Source organism: Phoca vitulina, unplaced genomic scaffold (genome assembly GCF_004348235.1).
Source record: "Phoca vitulina isolate PV1807 unplaced genomic scaffold, GSC_HSeal_1.0 scaffold18, whole genome shotgun sequence".
Classification (NCBI taxonomy): domain Eukaryota; kingdom Metazoa; phylum Chordata; class Mammalia; order Carnivora; family Phocidae; genus Phoca; species Phoca vitulina.
Genome location: NW_022589721.1, coordinates 13,855,060 through 13,876,903, shown reverse-complemented (window position 1 = coordinate 13,876,903; position 21,844 = coordinate 13,855,060). Strand labels below are relative to the sequence as shown.

Sequence of the window (21,844 nt, the reverse complement as noted above, 5' to 3'; positions counted from 1 at the left end):
GGTGGGGCGGGACGGAGGAGTTGAGTAGCCAATCACCGCCTGCACTTCAGCCAGTGGGCTGTGCTCGTGCTGTGAGGCGGTTGGGCTTTCCCGGAGTTCTTTCCTAGAGTCTCAGCCTGTCCTTAGAATTCCTGAAAAGAACTCTTAACTTTGTGTTAGTTTGCTGAGCATGACCTCGTAACAAGCCTGTGAGGTTTGCGGTATTATTTTCCTTTAACAGCCAGGAAGCAGACTCGGGTTAGTTTGATTTGTTTAGTCGCATACAGCTTGCAGTTGGTAAAGCTGCGATTTGAATTTAGAAAACGAAATTCCTGATCTTGCCTGCTTCACTGTGACCGGATCCGGACTCCTCATTTGCTCTTGGTCCCGGCTTAAATGCCGGTTTATTCGAATAGCTTTCCCGATTACCCTAAGGGTAGAATTAACGTAACGCACACACCCACACACACCACCTACCTTTCTGACTTTGACCCTTATTACTGTCCATGTTCTATATAATTTTCGGTTTGTTTACTTTCTGATTTCCCCTCACCTTACACACGTACTAGAATGCAAACTCCGTAGAAACAGAGACTATGCGTATTGTATTCCCTTCTTGTATTCTCAGCGCTTAGTGATTGGCATATTTAGGTGCTCAATAGCTACATGTTGAGTGACATAAATGTAAGAAAAATAAAGCCATTCTCCCACCTATCTTTTACTGTCCATTCCTAAAGTGGGGGTGGGGGCGAGTCAAGAATGTGAAAATGGCGAGAGGCACAAAAGTATTGCATTTAAAAAAGTATCTGAACACTCTATTAGTAAGGACTTTATAAAGAAAGTGGTTACTAAAAATTACACAGGAACCGTTGTCGAGATTTTAAAGATAGTGATTTACAGCTCTTTAGTGAGCAATTATTATCTGACAAATATTATTTGACAAATATCCTATATGCTGGGTGCTAGGAATGGAGATAGCAGTAGTGGACAGGTAAGGCAAAGCCCTGTTCTCCTGAGACAAACAGAGCACTGATTAATGTGATGAGTAGTTTGAAGCAAATGTTCAAGGTCCTCATACCAAGGTGGTTACAATTTAGGAGATCAGGAACAATCTGAAGGGATTAAGTTGAGCCCTGATGGTGAATGGAGGAGGATGTTGAACATTAGAGCCTTTTCTATGAGGCGGTCATGGGACAAGGAAGGCCAGTGGCAAGTGAGGAGGCCTCCAAATGCTTTCTAGGGTCTGAAGTTTAGTGTGAAGATGAGTGTCAGGAAGTAAGGCTGAGGACCGAGGCAAACCCTGAGGACCTTCCAAGACATGTCAAACAGTCTGGACTTTATTCTGAATGAAACAGCAAGCCAGGGCGCCTGGGTGGCTCAGTTGGTTAAGCGACTGCCTTCGGCTCAGGTCATGATCCTGGAGTCCCTGGATGGAGTCCTGCAACGGGCTCCCTGCTCAGCGGGGAGTCTGCTTCTATCCTCTGACCCTCCTCCCTCTCGTGCTCTCAAATAAATAAATAAAATAAAATAAAGAAAAGAAAAGAAAAAAACAGCAAGCCATCAAAGAGTTTCAGGAGAGAGGAATAATTACCAGAAATACTCAGTTTGGAAGGCTTATTCTGGCTTGCTAAATGGAGAATGGTGGGTATGTACTGTCTCCTTCTTCCTTCCCGAAGAAAGATGATGATGATGATCTGTATTAGAGAAATAGTACAGTGGATAACTTTGAATAAATATTTATAAGTACAATCTAGAGAACTTGATGTTGACTGGATTGGAGCACGAAGGAGAGGAAAGAATTAAAGATGATACATATTTCTGCCTCGAACAGATGGGTGATGTTTATGCCACTTACCAACAGGGTACACTGAAGAAAAAAACATGTTTCCGTGAAATTATGACTTGTATTAGTTTCCTATTGCTGCTCTAACAAATTACCTACTGTGAACTTAGTGTCTTAAAAACATCAAAGTTTGGGGGGCCTGGGTGGCTCAGTTGGTTAAGCATCTGCTTTTGGCTCAGGTCATAATCCCGGCGTCCTGGGATTGAGTCCCACATCTGGCTCCCTGCTCTGCCGCTTCCCCTGCTTGTGCACACACGTTCTCTCTCTCTCTTTGTCAAATAAAATAAATAAAATCTTAAAAACAAAATCAAACATCAAAGTTTATTATTTTACAGTTCTGTAAGATCAGAAGTCAGAAATGAGTCTCACTGGGCTAAAATCAAGGTGTTATCAGTGCCGTGTTCCTTTCTGCAGGCTATCAGGAGGAATCTGTTTCCTTGTCTTTTCCAGCTTCTGGAGGCTGCCAGCATTCCTTGTGTTGTGGTCCCTTCCACCTTCTTCAGAGCCAATACTGGTCAGTCAAATCTATTTCATGATGCTTTCTCTCTGGTTCTGAGTCCTCTGCCTCTCTCATCCTATTTAAGAATACTTTTTTAAAAAAATATTTTATATATTTATTTGAGAGAGCAAGAGAGCACATGGTGGGGGGGGTGCAGAGGGAGAGGGAGAAGCAGGCTCCTCTCTGAGCAGGGAGCCTGATGTGGGGCTTGATCCCAGGACCTCGAGATCATGACCTGAGCTGAAGGCAGATGCTTAACTGACTGAGCCACCCAGGCGTCCCTTAAGAACCCTTTTGACTACACTGGACCAATCCAGATGATCTAGGATTTTGTTTTGTTTTGTTTTAAAATAAGCTGGTTTGCTACTTTAATCCCCCCTTGGCATGTAAGATAAGGTAATCACAGGTTCTGGGGATCAGGACATCAACATCTTCAGGGTGGAGGGCATTATTCTGTACACCACATGCCTCTAGCCCAAATTGCCCCTGAACTTCATTTTTTTTTTTTATTATTTGAATTCAATTAGCCAACATATAGTACATCATTAGTTTCAGATGTAGTGTTCAATAATTTATCAGTTGTGTATAACACCCAGTGCTCATCACATTATGTGCCCTCTTTGATGCCCATCACCCAGTTACTCCATCCCCCACCCCCTTCCCCTCCAGCCACCCTCAGTTTGTTTCCTATAGTTAAGAGTCTCTCATGGTTTTTCTCCTTCTCTGATGACTTCCCATTCAGTTTTCCTCCCTTCCCCTGTGGTCCTCTGTGCTGTGCCCCTGAACTTCAGACTCAAGTACCTAACAGTTATCTGACATCTTGACTTGAACAGCTAATTAGCTTCTAAAACTCAACATGTCCAAAAGCAAACCCATGATCCCCCCAACTTTCTTCTGTGATTATTCCCATTTCAGTAATTGGCACCACCATGTGCTCAGTTGCTCATCTGACTTCTCTTTCCCACCCTACTTCCTAGCCATCAGAAAATACAGTGGACTCTTACCTTCAGATGTATCCTCTATGTGATCACTTCTCATGACTTTGCCTCTTCCACCCAAGTCTAAGTGTCTTCTTCTCTTATTTAGATCGTTGAATAACAGTAAAAAATGCCCCCTAAGAGAACTTCCTTGCTTCTCCTCTTGCTCTATTCAGTCCACTCTCATTACAACACCCGCAGGGAGCCTTTTAAGAGTGTAAGTCAGCTTGTGTCCCTACTCTGCCAAAGTGCCTTCCCATCATGCTTAGAATATAATCCAAAGTTCTGTGACCCACAGAGCTTCACATGTGCTGGCTCTTGGCCTCTCCTGCCATCTCAGCTCCTACTGCTCTCCCTTCATTCCAGACACATCAGACTCTTTGCTGTTCCTCAGATATTCCAAGCTCCTCTGGCTTCAGGGTCACTCATTTTGGCCCAGTAAGCTCTTCCCCCAGGTATTTCTGCAGGACTCTGCTTAGAGTGGTTTTCCCTGACCACTCTACTTAAAATAGCCTGCATTAGTTTTCTACTGCTGCCATAACAAATCACCAGAATTTAGTGCCTTAGAACAACACAAATTTGGGTGCCTGGGTGGCTCAGTCAGTTAAGCATCAGCCTTTGGCTCAGGTCATGATTTCAGGGTCCTGGGATCAAGCTCCATGTTGGGCTCTCTGCTCAGCATGGAGTCTGTTTCTCCCTCTCCCTCTCCCTGTGTGTTCTCTCTCTTTCAAATAAATAAATAAAATCTTAAAAAAAAAAAAAAACCACAATACAAATTTATTAGCTTGTTGTTCTAGAGGTCAGTGGCCACGGGTTTGCCAGGCTAGCATCAAGGTACTGACAAGGCTCTGTTACTTTCTGGAGACTCTGGGGGAGAACCTGTTTTCTATTCATTCAAGTTGTTGTCAGTATTTAGTTCTTTGTGGATGTAGGACTGATATCCCCATTTTCTGCTTCTTGTAAACTGAGGGCCATTTCTAGCCTCTATAGGCTGCTACATTCCTTGTCTTGTGACCCCTTCCTCCATCTTCAAAGCCAGCAGTGGTGGGTTGAGTCCCTCGCACACTTTGAATCTCTCCTTACTCTTCTTCCATTGTCATTGTCACATCTCTTGGACTCACCATTCTGCCTTCCTCTTCCATGTGATTGTACTAGGTCCATCTACATAATCCTGGATAATCTACCCATATAAAGGTTCTTAACCTTAATCACATCTGCAAAATCCCTTTTCCCAGATGGTGAAACACATTTGCTGCTTCCAGAGTTTAGTGGATGAGGTCAACATCTTTGTGGGGCAATTATTCTGCCTACCACATGGCCCTCTCCATTTCTCTCTGTCTACTTACTCTGCTTCATTTTTCTTTACAGCACTGATCACAACAGATACTGCTTGTTTTACTCTTTGTCTCCCCAGCTAGACAGTAAAATTGCATGAAGTCAGAGATTGTCTATTTAGGTTAGTTACATTGGTAGATCCAGCACCTAGAGCAGCAGCTGATGCACAGTAAGTGCTCAATAAATAATTGTTGGAAGAACTATGAGTTTACTCTGGGGCATCTTGAGTTTGAAATGCTTGCAAGATGGCCAAGCAGAGCTATGCAGTAAGCAATTGAGTATATGCATGGAATATGGTGTTTTGTTTTGTATTTGATGGGTAGGATGTAGTGGTAAGCTCAAAAAACAGATATCCTGGACTAAAAAGCACACCCAGCACAATCCAAGCGTGGACAAATCCCATCAACCTCCATGTAAAACATGGGAGTAACTGCGGCATCTACTTTTGGGGTTGTTGATAGGATTAAGCTAGATTCTATGTATAAAGTGCTAATAGTTCCTGGCATTCCAGGAATGTGTGTTATACTTTCTTTCGCCACGTGGAACAGTGAGAAGAATGGGTAAAGTGGGAAGTGAGGCATGAAGTTGCCCCAGGACAGAGCCAATAGGAACACTAAGAGCCTGAGGGAGAGGAGGCAACAGTAACAACTGAAGTTGAGAATAGCCAGGGAGTTTGGAGGAAAATCAAGACAATGTCACACCATGGAAGTCTCAGGAAGCATGGATGGTTTCAGGAAGGAGCTCATGGTGAGCAGCGTCAGATACTGTTGAGAGGCGAAGCAAAATAATTCACACGAAGGAGGTATTATCTTAATTTAAAGAATGAGAATATTCATCAGAGGACATTTTTTGCCCAAAGTCCCATAGGTAGTGAGAGAGTGAAACAGAGACCATGATTTTTACCTGGTCTCTGCTCTGCTTTCTTCTTTTGCAAAAGAACATCTGGTTTTTCGCTGTTTTAGCAAGTCACCCAGAGTAAAGGTGTATCTCCGTTGTCTTTGCACATTGGCAAGGCCACTTAAGCATGTTCTAGCCAGTGGGCTAAAGGTATGAGTGATGTGAGACTATGGGCAGTTATCTTTAAAAGAAGGGAGGCCTCTGCAGGGCAAAATAAACAGTCAACAAAATGAAGAGGAAACCTCTGGATGGGAGAAAATATCTGCAAACCATGTATCAGATAAGGGGTTAGTGTCCAAAATATATAAGGGACTCATATAACTCAATAGCAGAAAGACAAGTAATCCATTAAAAAATGGGCAGAGGATCTAAATAGACATTTTTTCCAGAGAAAACGCAAATAGCTAACCGACACATGAAAAGGTGCTCCGCATCACTAATCATCAGGGAAATGCAACTCAAAAACACACTGAGATATCATTCATACCTGTTCGCATGACTATTGTCAAAAAGATAAGAGATAACAAGTGTTAGCAAGGATGTGGATAAAATCGCACCCTTGTGCACTGTTGGTGGCAATGTAAAATGGTACAGTTGCCATAGAGAAGAATATGGAGGTTCCTCAAAAAATTAAAAATAGAACTACCACATTATCCAGCACTTCTGAGTATACACCCAACAGGACTGAAATCTTAAAGCTGTCTCTGGCTTTGATAGTGTACAACATCTCGTAGTTGGAAGGAATCACAGAGGTGTTCCTCACCTGCTGGGCCCATACAGCGGGAATGACTAAGCAAAAGTCAACCTGGGTAACTGCACTCATTTACTTTATTTTATGTGTTTGTCATTAGGACTGTTTGATTCAATTTATTTACATGTTAAAACATATAAATAAGTGTCCCCATATCTACCGTATTAAAAAGAAATCAGGGTTTCAAAGAGATATCTACACTCCCATGTTTACGGGAACATTGTTCACAATAGCCAAGGTATGGAAATAACCCAAATATCCATCAACAGATGAATGGATAATGAAAATGTGGGGTGTGTGTTTGTGTATTCAGTATTTAATAAACAGAGAACCCTATCATTTGTGATGGACCTGGAAGACATTATGCTAAGTGAAATAAGTTACAGAAAGTCAAATACTGCATGATTCCTTTTATATGAAGCATCTAAAATAGTCAAATGTATAGTAGAATGTATAGTCAAATGTACAGAAGTAGACAGTAGAATGTTGGTTACTAGGGATGGGGGAGGGGGATATGGGGAGTTGTTCAATGGGTAAAGGTTAGAGTTATATAAGATGAGTAAGTTCCAGAGATCTGCTGTACAATATAATGCCTAGAGTTAGCAATGAGGTATTGTGTACCTAGAAATTTTTTAAGAATTGATCTTATGTTAAGTGTCCTTGTCCCCCAATCCCCCCACACCAACAAAAAACCCCAAAGGGACACAAGGAACTTTTTGGAGGTGATAGATATGTTTATTGCCTTGATTGTGGTGAGATAGGAAAATGAGTGTATACATGTGTCCAAACTCACCAAATTGAGACACAGATTATATGCTATTTTTTTGTATACTAATTATAATTCAAAAAATCTGCATGAAAAAGGAGACCCTCCAGTTCCTTCTTCTAACTAGCTGGGATGCAGTTACCATGGCTGCAGCTCAAATAAGCTCCTGTTTGGGGGATTTTCTGTCATATGCAACTGAATCTAATACTAACCTCTCAAGCGACAATTTGGAATTTGCCCTATGTTTCATATGGTTCTTTCTGATACCAAAGCAAAGTAGGTTCTCCTAACACAGTGATTTACCACCTCTGTTTTAAACGACCCAAAAGGCAAACTGGAGTCCCTTCTGACCTGGTCTATTTACCATCCCCAGCAATGCCTCGGGCCCTTGTGTAATTGTAGGTTTTGAGCTAGCTTTGTTTGTGCTGTCATGGAAAACACTGGCCTTTGCATTCTCTGGCATCTGGGAGGTGTGAACAATTCTGGGTTGGTTTTGTGGAGTTAGAAACACTGTGGTGGTTGAATCAAAGGCTATAGGCCACAGCTGTTAGTCTGAACCTAAAAAAGCCAATATTTGAGAATACACTGAGTGGAAAGCAGTGTGGGATTTTGGGGTAGGAAAGGGAGAAATAAAGATTACAGAAAGAAGTAGTGGGACATAATGGAAGGAAAACTTCTCTCAAGTCAGTGCAGTGGGTACCAGACTTGCTTTGTCTTTAAAGAGTTGGGTGGTCCTTGACTGCCTTATAGTCCAGGTTTGTCACTCTAAGACTCTTGCACTTTTCGTTATATTACACAAACATGGAAAAGCTTCAAAATAATGTAGGTACATTTGGAAATATCACTGCACAGGACCTAACAAAGGAACAGGATGTGCGTAAACCATTACTGCCATGACCTTGGCCTTCCAGTAGCTATGTTGAAATGCCCCAGTTTATGTGCAATTTATTCATGACTAATAGCCTATATTTTTCAATTCTGCCATGCATGTCAGGAATATTCCCTCTGGACATAGAATTATTGGATTTAAGCAAACACTTATTGGGCACCTGTAATTGGTCAAACTAACAAGCATTTAGGTTGATTTAGACTACTGCCTACACCTAATTAGTATTCCAATTTAACAAACCGTGCTAACTGGTCCCTGAAGGTTCATTAGTAAAGGTTTCCTTTGCTTCACAAATGCTCACTTAGAATTCCATACTTAAGAAATGCATGAATTAAATCACAACTTCACGCTTAAGAACGGTTCCTCCCCCAAGTTTAGAGATTTTGTATGCCCTGGTAAACTGTTTTGGACTATTTAGGCATCAAAGACCAGTATTCAGAAACACTTAGCCAGGACCAGGAGACATTTGTAAATACCATTAATGAAAGCATGAGACTTTAATTAAAGAAACATGGTTGGAGATGAAAGGAGTCAGGCTATCTATGAATTTGCGTATTGTTTGTGGTTGATTCTCACAACCACACGTGCCAGTAATCGATGTACCTGCGTTGTGCTAGAAATATATATTTTAATCCTCCTTTTCAGGTTTTTTACTCATCAAGCAAACTAGTCAAAACTTATTACAAGACCTTTGTGATAACTGATACTTCAAGATGAGTAGTAAGCGAGGCAGAATAAAGCAAATAATTTACTTGCCAGAATTTCCAGTCCCCTAACTCTGCTAACACTTCTCTTGAAGTTTTTTTTTTTTCCCCAAACTTTTTCATAGAGTCCTACATGGAAATATCTTCTGCATTTTTTTTTTAATGCCCTAAAGAGTAGTCTTCAGATTTTTTAATACATTAGAATGATTGGATACTTGTTCAAAAATGCAAATATTGCCCCTACTCCTCCTGCTCAAAACCACACAAAATCTACTGCTTCAGTATGTAATGGGATGGTGCCCTAAAAACTATTTCAAATTGTGTCCATTCTCCTTCCCTTAGCCTCTCAATTCTATTTATATTCTGATATAATTTTCTCCTTCCTCCCACCTCATCCTCTTGAGAACCTCTGATCCAAAAACACAGAGTAGGCCCTTTGGAAAAAGAATGTCATTCCTTCAGAGAGAATCATCTTACAATGGATTTGTTGAGTTAGGGTAATGATATAAAGTGGAAATTACCTATGTTGTAAATTATTTACACACATTCTGAGGTAAACAATAAAGGTCTGCTAACTCAAGATGTTTCTCTCACGGGGACATCATGCACAGATTGAATTTTGAGCATATTTTTGAAAGGAGTAACAGACGATGGTAAGGAGGAAGAGGAAGGCATCTTGTGTATTAGCAAAACATGAAACACAAATTAGGGGTGAGGAATCATAAGTGTTCGGGATAGAGATGATGTTGGGGGAAAGAATTTACTTGCCACTTGCCAAATTTTCAGAAAGTACCAGTTATGACAAACAGCTCCCACCTTTCATTCACTCCCACCCAAGGTCAGAGAGGTGATTGTGATGAGATTGGACCCACGATCTCCTTCTCTCTCCCTTAGTCTTAGGTTAGCCCTGCCACAGAGTGGTGCCTTTTCTCCTCTCCCTGAGGCTATGCCCCCACCCTGCCTGGGACTGGCAGGCAATTCTAGGGGAAGACAAAGCTAAGCCATATTCTGTATTCTAGCTTTATCAGTAAGAAGGCTGGTGTTGTATCCTCATCCCTTTAGCTTCTGTGCATTATTTCTCATCACATTTGATCCGAGAGTTTAAAAGAAAGGCAATATTATATGACCTTTAAATCTCAATGCATGGTCTAATTGGAAAAGAAGCAGAAAATTAAGATAAACTTACTGTCTCCCTGAAACTGCTTTTATCATGTCAATTTCTGTTTATCTCTTCATATGATTCTAGTCACTGCCGCAAAAAGTCTCAGTTTCTTTGACTTTTCAAGGCCTCCCATTTTTTGTTCCTACTCTACTTGAGCAGCCTTGTTTCTCACTGTAGGGAGCAGATCAATCACAGTGCTTGCCATCCTCATGGCCCTTCCTAATGGAAACTGCTCTTCCTACTTCAGCGGCAGTCTCCGGGAATCACCTCTATACCATGTAATCCCTGGTCACAGCTCATTTGATTAGGGGTGCATGTGTGACCCAAAGGCAACCAATTCATAAGTTGGCCAGCAATGAATCATATAGCGTTTTATAAAACTCTCTGCCCAAACAAGGCTGAAAGTAATGAACTGTGCCAGTCAGATAGTCTTTCTCAGGACTTTGAAGGGGTAAAGAGTGAATCAGGCGATAGTCGAAGGGAACAGGATGGTTGGGAGCTAGAGAAGTGAACCCCAAGAGAAGCAGCGACAGAGAAGCTGGTGGTGTTAGGAGGGATCGTGGAGGGAGCTTGCCTTTCAGGAATGTAGAACCTAGTGTACTGTCTATCTACACTAATTTATTTGACCTCAGAGGGCATGTTGTTTTACACCAGTTGGTCACAAATTTACACATAAAATCTGGGATCTTGAACAAGACCAGTGGGTCCTGCCCGTTTTGTTCATATCCTACGTTTTCTCAGCTCTTGCCTCTCTTCCACCCATGCACTGCCCATTGTCACATTGTCCTGGAAGCTTTTCCGAGGTACCAAGTTCTTTCTTTCCTCTGTGTTTTCATAAAGATTCTTCTCTCTGTACGGATCACTCTACTTCATCCCACTCACTCCCAACCCTATTATTTTCCTGGCAGCTTCCTGTCAGTTAAGTCTCAGGTGAAATGTCACTTCCTTGGACCCTCCCAACTGAAATATTATCCCTGTTTTATTCTTAGCACTTCGTGTTCCATTCATTCCTAGCATTAGTCATATTTTTCAATTATGTTTTTATTTGTGTGTTTATTTGACAATGGCTCCGTCCATTAGTCTGGAAGCAATATGTGGGGTAGGGGTTATGTGCATTTTTGTTCACCAATGTGTTCTTAGCACTTAGCTCAGTGCCTATGACATGGTAGATTCTCAATATCCATTGAATGAATGAATGAATGAATGAATGGTAATAAACAGTTCCCCCATTTCTGCTCATTCCCATCTACCTTTCTCAAGTCCACACATAGACCCTTCACTTCTTTTTCTGTCTCATTGTTTATTTCTTTTCTAATCTTTGGCATTTATAGTTTGACCACTGCAAGCACACTTGACGTTTATTATTCTATTATCTGTTATTCCTTAATTGTTTTATGTGTGCTGGGTTAATTTATACACTGGTGAAAGCAGGGACAGTGGCTCATGCCCTGTATCTCCTCCTTCCCCAAAGTGCCTCACACAGTACCAGACTTGTTATGAAAATATAATAAATACTTGACCACCTAAGACAAAGTCCCTTTCACCAAAAGATTTAGATGCAGGGCAACTTGAAGTTCTAGACATACTTTTATTAACAATAACGCTTTTTCAGGAGAAGGAGCTGTGCTTTCTATCATCTTTGTCCCAGTAATTGAGAAGTAAAGGCCCACAGGTGCAGAACTCTGGAGTAAGCACTGGGAAAGTTTTAAGGTCCACTTTCAAACATAGTTCTAAAAGGTTTTTCAATTAAAACTTAGACAACTAAGACTTGCTTAGTGCTTTGAGTACTAATAATCAGATTCATGATTAACTTTGCATGAACAAAGTCATTAAATGGTAAATGGGCCCTGCTTATTCATCTAAAAATTAGATTTTAGATTGACTAGCATAAAATTCAAAATTATTGTCCTTAGCTCTACGTTTTGGTCCTATTCTACCTTAATTTATTTTTATTTTACTGTTTCCTCTGTATCATTTCCAGATCTAGATTATAAAAATATTTGAGAGTAGATACCATCTTTTTTTAAAAACAAATGGTCTTTATTATTTCAGTTTTACTTCTTATTAAAATAAAAATTATGTACAATAAAACTGCACATATTTAAAGTGTACAATTTGATGAGTGTTGACATGTGCTTACACCCTGAAGTGTGACTGAAATCAAGATACTGAACATTTCTAGTGCATCCAAAAGTTTCTGTGTGCCCCTTGCAGTTCATGCGTCACTTCATTCCTTGTGTCATGCGACCACTGACCTGTTGCTAGCATTATAGGTAAATTTACATTTTAGAGACTTTTATAGAAATGCAAACATACAATATATACACTTTTATTGCCTGAATTCTTTTTTTTTTTTTTTTGATAGGATAATTTTGAAAGTCATTCTGTGACTTTCAAGATTAGTACCATATATTAGTAGGTAGTACATTTTGGCTGTTGAATACCATTCCATTGTATGATTATACCATATTTTGTTTATTCACTGCTGATGGACATTTGGGTTATTTCCAGTTTTAGAATATTAGAAATGACAAATTACTAAGAACATTTATGAACAAGCCTTTGTGTGGACATGTTTTTATATGGAATAGGATTATAGGTGATGGAATCACTGGGTTATAGTTGGTGTATGTTTAACTTTTAAAGTCTGCTAAACTGTTCTCCAAAGTGGTTGTACCATTTACATTCCCAGCAGTTTATGAGGACACATGGCTACCAACACTTGGTATTGCCAGTGTTTTTAATTCTAGCTATTTTGAAGGGTGTTTAAAGGTATATCCTTGTTATAGTTTTTTCTCTTGATGACAAATGATAAACATTTTTTTCTGTGTTTATTATTCATTTGTATATATTCTTCTGTGAAATGTCCATCAAATCTTTTGTCCATTTGTAAACTGGCAAGTTGTATAAAGAGTTCTTTATATATTTTGGATTCAAGTCCATTGCCTGGTATCATTTTTAAATATTTACATTTGAGGTAGAATTTTAGGTCATTGAGAATGGGTTCTATTTTTCTGGTTCTTCATATTTTAAGAAATTTTCTATCATGGTCATTCTGAAAATTTTGTTGCATAGACTCTGCATTCTAATATATTCTTTGAGGAATTTTGTTGATGTTTCCTTTTTTTTTGCCATCAATTAACCAGGCATGACATAACCTATAACATTTTATTATTTTACGTGGGCAGTACTCTAACTCTTAGTTCAATTCTTTATGCCTTTATTGTGTTGTTTTAAATCTGTCACTCATATGTATGGTTAAGACGGCAAACTGAACCTTTTTTAGTTTTCATACATAGAACTAGGAGGTTTACTCATCTTACTTTTTCACTCTGGGGTTTTCCTTCTCACTTTCCAGTGGCAGCTGTGGTTGCCCAGGCTCTCCCGTTGGCTCTTCCATCCAGAAAGATGGTGGTGCTTCCCTCATAGTTTAAGCTTCCTGTGCCACAGTAAAAGTCTGTAACTGCAGCCCAACTGTGGGGCAAAGCCACAGGAAAACACAAAACTCACCCCCATGCTTGTTGCTGCTGCAAATTTCTACTTCCCTGCATAATCTGCCTGCTTTTGTTTACTCTTCAAAATTCTTTGAATTCTTTTCTAGGTCTGTCGTTGTTATGAGTGGGAGGATTGTCTGTAAAGGAGTTACACCATCTTGCCGGAAGTAGAACTCTACCTACCATCTGTTCGTTTTATTTTTATTTTATTTTATTTTATATTTTATTTTATTTAAATTCAGGTTAGTTAACATATAATGTTATTATTAGTTTCAGGGGGTAGAATTTAGTGATTCTTCACTTTCATATAACACCCAATGCTCATTACATCAGGTGTCCTCCTTAATGGCCATCACCCAATTACCCCATCCCCCACCCACCTCCCCTCCAGCAACCCTCAGTTTGTTCCCTATAATTAAGAGTCTCTTATGGTTTGCCTCCCTCTCAATTTTCATGTTATTTTATTTTTCCTTCCCTTCTGCTATGTTCATCTGTTTTGTTTCTTAAATTTCACATGTCAGTGAAATCATATGGTATCTGTCTTTCTTCAACTGACTTATTTTGCTTAGTATGATACCCTCTAGTTCCATCCATGTCATTACAAATAGCAAGATTTCATTCTTTTTGATGGCTGAGAAATATTCCATTTCATATATATAGATATAGATATATAGATATAGATATACATACACACATATACACATACACACATATAAATATGTAGCTGGACCATTTTCTTACAACATACACAAAAATAAACTCAAAATGGATGAAAGACCTAAATGTGAGACAGGAATCCATCAAAATCATAGAGGAGAACACAGGTGGCAACCTCTTTGGCCTCAGCCACAGTAACTTCTTGCTAGACATGTCTCCAAAGGCAAGGGAAACAAAAGTAAAAATGAAATACTGGGACTTCATCAAGATAAAAAGCTTTTGCACAGCAAAGGAAACAGTCAATAAAACTAGAAGGCAGCCTACGGAATGGGAGAAGGTATTTGCAAATGTCTTATTAGGTAAGGGGCTAGTATCCAAAATCTATAAAGAACTTAATCAAACTCAACACCCAAAGAACAAATAATCTAATCAAGAAATGGGCAGAAGGCATGGACAGACATTCTGCAAAGAAGACATCCAAATGGCCAACACACACATGAAAAAATGCTCAACATCACTTGGCATCAGGGAAATACAAATCAAAACCACAATGAGATACCATCTCACACCAGTCGGAATGGCTAAAATTAACAACTCAGGCAACAACAGATGGTAGCGAGGTTGTGGAGAAAGGGGAACCCTCTTGCACTGTTGGTGGGAATGCAAGCTGGTGCAGCCACTCTGGAAAACAATATGGAGGTTCCTCAAGAAGTTAAAAATAGAGCTACCCTATGACCCAGCAATTGCACTACTGGGTATTTACCACAAAGATACAAAGGTAGTAATCTGAAGGGGCATCTGCACCCCAATGTTTATAGCAGCAATGTCCACAATAGCCAAACTATGGAAGAGCCCAGATGTCTATTGACAGATGAATGGATAAAGATGTAGTATATATATATATATATATATATATATATATACAATGGAATACTACTTAGCCATCAAAAAAATGAAATCTTGGGGCACCTGGGTGGCTCAGTCATTAAGTGTCTGCCTTCGGCTCAGGTCATGGTCCCATGGTCATGGGATCGAGCCCCGCATCAGGCTCCCTGCTCAGTGGGAAGCCTGCTTCTCCCTCTCCCACTCCTCCTGCTTGTGTTCCCTCTCTTGCGTCTCTCTCTGTCAAATAAATAAATAAAATCTTTAAAAAAAAAAAATGAAATCTTGCCATTTACAATGATGTAGATGGAACTAGAGGGTATTATGCTAAGTGAAATAAGTCAATCAGAGAAAGACAATTCATTCATATGTGGAATTTAAGAAACAAAACAAGGGAAGGGAAGGAAAAATAAAATAAGATGAAATCAGAGAGGGAGACAAACCATAAGAGACTCTTAACTCTAGGAAACAAACTGTGAGGATTGCTGGAGGGGAGGGATGTGGGGGGATGGGGTAACTGGGTGATGGATACTGAGGAGGGCATATGATGTAATGAGCACTGGGTATTATATAAGACTGATGAATCACTGAACTCTGCCTCTGAAACTAATAATACATTATATGTTAATTAAATTTAAATAAAAAAAGAAATATAAAAAAAATAAAAGTTTCTTAAAAAAAAAAACCTAGTAGTGCAATTGCTGGGTTGTAGGGTAGTTCTATTTTTAACTTTCTGAGTTACCTCATACTGTTTTCTTTTATCTCTTTTATTCCTTGCTCTAACTGCTTTAGAGCCAGAGCAGGAATTTAGAGATCAGGTCACTGTTTTTCTCTCAGCTTCTTCATGACTGCAAAGCCAAGACAAATGAAAGGACATATAGGCAATAAACCAAAGTGGGGAAGCTGGGGATGTGGTTGGGGGAGAGACCAAAAGTGCCAAGGTTTTCCTAACCATCACAGAAGAGATACTTTGTCTTAAGTGGGTTTCCTGATACATGGACTGTATCTAATTTTTTTCTGCCTATTTATAATAAATACTGGTATTGAACATCTACTCTGTGCTGGACATTGTACTTGGTGCTTTATATACATTATGTTTCATCTGTATGTGTGCAAGGATTGAAGATTTTTTTTTCAACTCTATCTCCCTATGTTCGGGAGTGGGTCTCAGGAAGGTTAAACACCATGTGCAATGTCGCATAGTTTATAAGCAGTGGAGCTGGGGACTCAAATCGTCCTCCTTCATCACTCTACTTCTTGGGCTCGAATTCTATGCCAGTATCTCTCTGTCTCTTGATATTATTTTGACATAGGCACTGTTTACTTTTATTGACTTAGGGGACTGACGATCCTTCCCAAAAGTGTTACCATCTATGCAGTATGTTTCCAGATCTGCACAAAAACTGGGGACTGAAGAAGAATTTTATTTGCATTACAAAGGGAAGCCCGGTCTCATTTCCCTAGATAGTTCTCTTTATCAAAAAGTACATTCCAGATATTTGCTCACAAAAATCTTCAATAAATGCTTGTTGAAATGAATTGAGTCCTTGGGAAAGTATTTAGTGAGATCAAGTGAATCAGTGAAATAACCATGACAGTTCAAAATCATATAGAATTTAAAAGATCTAATAGCACTATTGGTTATACCTTAACGCATACATTGTAACAACTCGAAACTCATTAACAGCCTGTTCTCTGTCTTGTATGATCAATGGTCTGCTTTCACTCAACAAGATTTTTTTTCTTGTTCTGCTTCACAAAAGAAGAGATGAGGACTAATGGATGTACATACTAAAATCAGAGAAGTTTTATACATTCCTAAGAAATTTCTCAACATTTCTTAATATCTTTCGGAGTTAAAAACACAGGGGTGTTGTTCATGAATTCTTTTCTATCTATAACATTATAGTTCTGTTTATGTCTGTGAACTTGGTTATTTCTGGAAAGGGTATGGCTTTTTTTTTTTCCCCCTATGACTCAGTCAGTGTTCATTTTGCAAACATTTATTTAGTAGCTAGCATGTACCAGACACTGTTCTGAGCCCTGGGGCTAAAGCAATGAAGAAAAAAAAAGATTTCTGGACACATGAGCTTCACCTTCTAGTGGGGGAGACAGATGATAGACAAATAAATTAATAAAATAACGAACAAAAATGTGAAATATACACTATGCCAGGGGTGATAAGGGCTGTGGAGAAAAATAAGTCAGAGAAAGGAGATAGTGCTGTTTTAAATAAGAGAATACCTCACATGGTAGATAATCTTTGGGCCAAAACCTGAAGGAGATGAGGGATCAGGCTGCGGGTTATCTGAGTACAAAGCATGCCCGACAGCTTGAGAGTCTTTAATGGCTTGTTGATGATGAAAAACCAATGGTTTGAGGGCCCCGTGTAGGGGGGCCCTGAAGAAGGAGCTACCTGGCACATTCAAGGCACAGAAAGTAGGCTGTAGGCCGGTGGGGCCAGCTCACTGCAAGCAAGGGGGTGGGGGGGCAGGAGGACTGAGGTCGCCACATCACATAGAGCTCTGTTTCTGAGGAAGACGTGGGAGTGGAGGGTTGGCTTGAGCAGAGGAGGGAGATGCTCTGACTTTTGTTTTAGCAGGTTTCTCTGAATAGAATGGACTCTAGGAGACCAAGATCAAAGGAACAAAATAGTAGAGACAATGAAAATAATTCAGAGGCAAGATCCTGAAGGATTGGGTCAGGGTAGTGACAGGAGAAGAGGAGAGAAGTGGTCACACTCTGGGTACATTTTGAAGACAGAACCAAAAGGGTTTGCTGAGTGGAATGAGAGAAAAGAGGAAGTCAAGGATGAATGCCAAATTGTGACCTGAGCATTAGGAACAATGTAGTTGTCATTAACTGAGAAAGAGAAGGCCTTGAGAAGAGTATGTTGCAAAAGAATAAGAATATAGTTTTTACATGTGAGTCCAGAGTTTAGGGAACAGGTTGGGCTAGAGACACAATTGTGAGTTGTCAGAGTATAGATAAGAGTCAATACCATGGATATGGTCAAGATTACCACTGATCCCTGGAGTGCTATAAAATGAAGAGATCTAGGAGATGAAGAACAATAGGAACAATAGATGGGGAAGGTATGGTCAGTGAGGTAGGAGGCACACCAGGAGAGTAGCTTGTCCTGGAACTCAAATTAAGAAAATGTTTCAGGGGAGGGAGCAATCAATGTGTCAGCTGCTTCTAACAGGTCAAGTAAGTTGAGGGATAACAATGTGGAGGTCATTGGAGATCATGACCACATTAAAAACAGTTTTATTAGAGCAAAAGGGCCAGAAGACTGGTTGCAAAAATATTTTAGAGTTAATTGGAAGAGAGGAACTGCAAACAATGAGTGTAGAGAAGGCTTTTCAGGAATTTCCCTCTAAAAGAGAGGCAGAGACTGGGGGTATCTACAGACAGGTGTAGGGCTAAGAGTTTTTGTGTTTTTTTTTAATTTAGTAAGATGGGAGAAATTGCAAGGTGTTTGTTTGGGTGCTCCTGGAAATGATCCATGAAAGAGGAAGAAGTGATGATGTAGGAGGCAATGGGGAGAAATACTGACAAAAGCAGGAAGGGGATGGAGGCTAGTGCACCAGGAAGGGGCTGGTCTTAGAGGAGAGGATGGACAACTCGACAAGAGCAAAGAAGAGGGAAGACCGACTCCCTTGGCAGATACACAGGTGCATGTGGCATTTGCCTTCCAATTGCCAAAACTTTTGGTTGATATAAAGGAAGATGAAAAAATTTGAAACGATGTTGGCATATAACATAAAGGCATAATAAAAATTCTTGATTTTACTGGGAAAAAAGAATAGCTAGAACGGGTTAGCTTTTTCAGTGTCTCATTTTTCAAGATGAGAAAACCGAGGCCAAGAAGTTATTAGCTACTTGTTGGTAGAATTGATACCAGAACTCATGGTTTCCATCTCATCATCCTGTGCTTAGCTCACTACATTGTGTTACTTGGTTATTTAAAAAGGTATCATCCCAGTTGGTAAACACAGTATTTTAAATGGAATATCTCTTTGTGAAAGCAAATTATATCGATAAATAGTATATTACCAAGTAAGCATATAGTAATAGGAAATCATGAATTGTAGTCTTTCATATTATTTCATCCAACCATCACAAAAATCATGAGTTGTGCATGACCGTGACCCATTTTGCAGGTGAAGAAATTGATATATCAAAGCAGTTAAGTAACTCATCTAAGGTTACAGAGTCATAGGTGGTAGAACCAGATTGGAAATCCAGGTTTCTTGACTCAAATCTAATGTAGTCTCTTATATATCATTTCTAGTAATGAAATATCAAATCATGCTCTTGAGTTACCCAAAAGGTTAAATTATTTTCAATGTCTTCTATTAAGATAGGGAAATAATTAAGTCACATGCGATTCAAGTAAGTGTTTTAACATTTTAGGAAATGCATTTCAGTTGTCTGAAACGTCACTCATCAGAACTCCTTACTTCTTGGGGACAGATGAATGTGCAAACACACAAGAGAACTGATGGTAAGCAGGCAGCTGATGAAAATAAAATTTTGGGGATGAGTACCACTTAAACCTCAGACAACCTAGTTTAAAAGTCATTGGTCCTTTGAGATATAGAAATATTTTTCGTATTTCTTAGACTTTGAGTTCACTGGTGGGAAGAGAAGCTGATATTTGAGAGGCACAATTTAAGAGAAGCTCCTGACTCATGTCTCTTGCACGAGTACAGGGAATCCAACCTGAAAATCCAAGCGGGATCAGGATCTCCTGGAAGACACTCCAAGATGTGAAAAGCAAAGATAATACTGGTTGCAATGCCAGTGGATAAGAAAGGACAAAGGAGGCCTGAAGCAGTACCTCTGAATGGGAGCTAAGGGCAAGGTCCCATTCTGCTTGAGCAGGAACATGCAGAGTCAGGGAAACCAACACAGTGCTTCAATTTGAAACAGAAAAAGGATAAGAACAATATATTACAATGCACGTCAGCATGAATTAACTAGATAACTTTCAGGAGATAGGAAAGCGAACTATGTAAGACGTTAACAGAACCCAAATCATTTGACTTTCGACTTCTCTTGCCTGGTCTTCATTTTTATTAAAGCATTGACAAGAAAGCAAAGTGAGTTTCAAGTATTCATCTGATCAGAACCACGATTCTCAACTTCCAGATGGGGCCATGCAAATAAAACTCAAACCTTTCTTGGTGCATCCCCAAGCTGCTGGCCCCATCGTAAGAATCCTCCTTAGAGGTCTATGGAGATTTCTAGCTAGAAGGAGACCCTCAAGTACTAGAAAGACTTCATTGTCAACCTGGTACCTCGCTTTCCAACTTTTCTCCGAAGGTCTCTCTCACAAAAGCAAGAGAGTTCCAAGCCTTTCCCTAAGTCCTTCACCCATGAAAGAATGTGCAGAGTCACATAAGAAATGCTTACTAGCTGTAGGGCCCTGGGCCAATTGCTTAACATCTCAACACTTAATCTCTTCTCATTTTGGCCTGCCTTCCCACGTGTCCAAGGCATTGCCTTTGGTAGATCTAATTCAGCATCTGTCTACTCTCCCTTCCTTGACTCTCATGTTTTGAATACAGGACCATGTTTCATTTGTGCAGTCCATTCATTCATTCATTCACCTCTCATTTATTTAAATCGACACAGTTTTCGATTGCCTTCTAGGTGCCAGGCCTTTTGTTATGTCCAAGGTGTGTATTTGTGAATAAAATAGACAAGATTCTTCCAATATTGAACAATTCCTGTATTGATGTGCTTGCATTTCTTCATGAAAACCTTTGACTTCTACAAAGTTTTGGTCAGGTTGCGTCTAAATGTTAACATATCCTGGTGCGTTTCAAGCATTCATAGAGAATCTTAAGGAAGCAAAGTTTGCTTACAAGCACATTTCTGTAAAAAAGCCAACTAAGTGGCAAAGTCAATTAAATTAGAAAGGTGAAGGTAAAGCTAGTTAAATAAATGCATTTTTAAGTCTATTATACTATTTTTCAGGTCTAAACATAAGGAGAGGTGCAAATTTTCATAATAGCTTTGGGTAAAGTATGAAACTGTGGGAAGTGCTTGAATTCATCTTCTACTGCCATTTGATAGTTATCCCACTTCATATAGTTTAAGGTGCTTTCTCTTTTTAGGGGGCAGTATCTATTGATTGATCGATCGATTGATCGATATATTTGAAAACATGTGATACCTAAGATAAGCAAAAGCCTATAGCTGTGCTTGTTAGGAGTCAGAAAAAGTAAGTTAGGGGAACATCTGGGGACAGAACACACAAGCCTGTCACCAAAACTAAGCAGCTACAGCACATACATTTTTTCAAAAACAGATTAATGAAGAACAAAAAGTCTTAGATACTGTATTGTTAAAACATGCCCACAAGTGTGTGCACACACATCCACACCCACCTACACACACACACACACACACTAAAAATCAGTGTCACTTGGGTAAATAATAATTTGATTTTTAAAAGACCCCAGTCACGGCACTGTGCAGTTACAATTTTAACAATGACAAACTTTAATTAACGAGCTGTGAAATGCAAGCTGTTCTAAGCTACATAAGCATTATGTGTTAAACAGGACTTGAGAATGGAACTAGCCAACTTAATTCTAGTAATCAAGTTAATACCTAAGAGATTCATTGAGTATTATGCTTTCCTACATTTTATTAATGGTTTCTGTGAAACTCAGCCGCATAAAATGTGAAATTGCTCCAAAATTACAGGCTAAACTCCTAATTGGATCAAGAGAAAATAAATATCAATAAAAGGCAAACTCTGGGAAACAGTATATGTGATTGAAATACAGTTGCTTGGTATGCACGGACTTTGATCATGTACTTTCTTCTTCATGCTCCCCTTGATCGCTGTGTTTATTTTGGAAGTCCAGAATTTATACTCTGGGAATAGTATACTTAGAATGGTGAATCTGGACTTAATGACTTTACTAATTCATAAGATCTTTTACCTTTTCTTTAAAATATAATCTGTGTATTAGTACTCTGGCATAAG

General features: G+C 39.5%; 1 long non-coding RNA gene across 1 annotated transcript in view; it reads left to right on the top strand.

Annotated features, from left to right (window-relative positions):
* The window catches only part of LOC116639539, a 267,061-nt gene that overhangs the window by 52,434 nt on the left and 192,783 nt on the right, over positions 1-21,844 (top strand). The window lies entirely within an intron of this gene.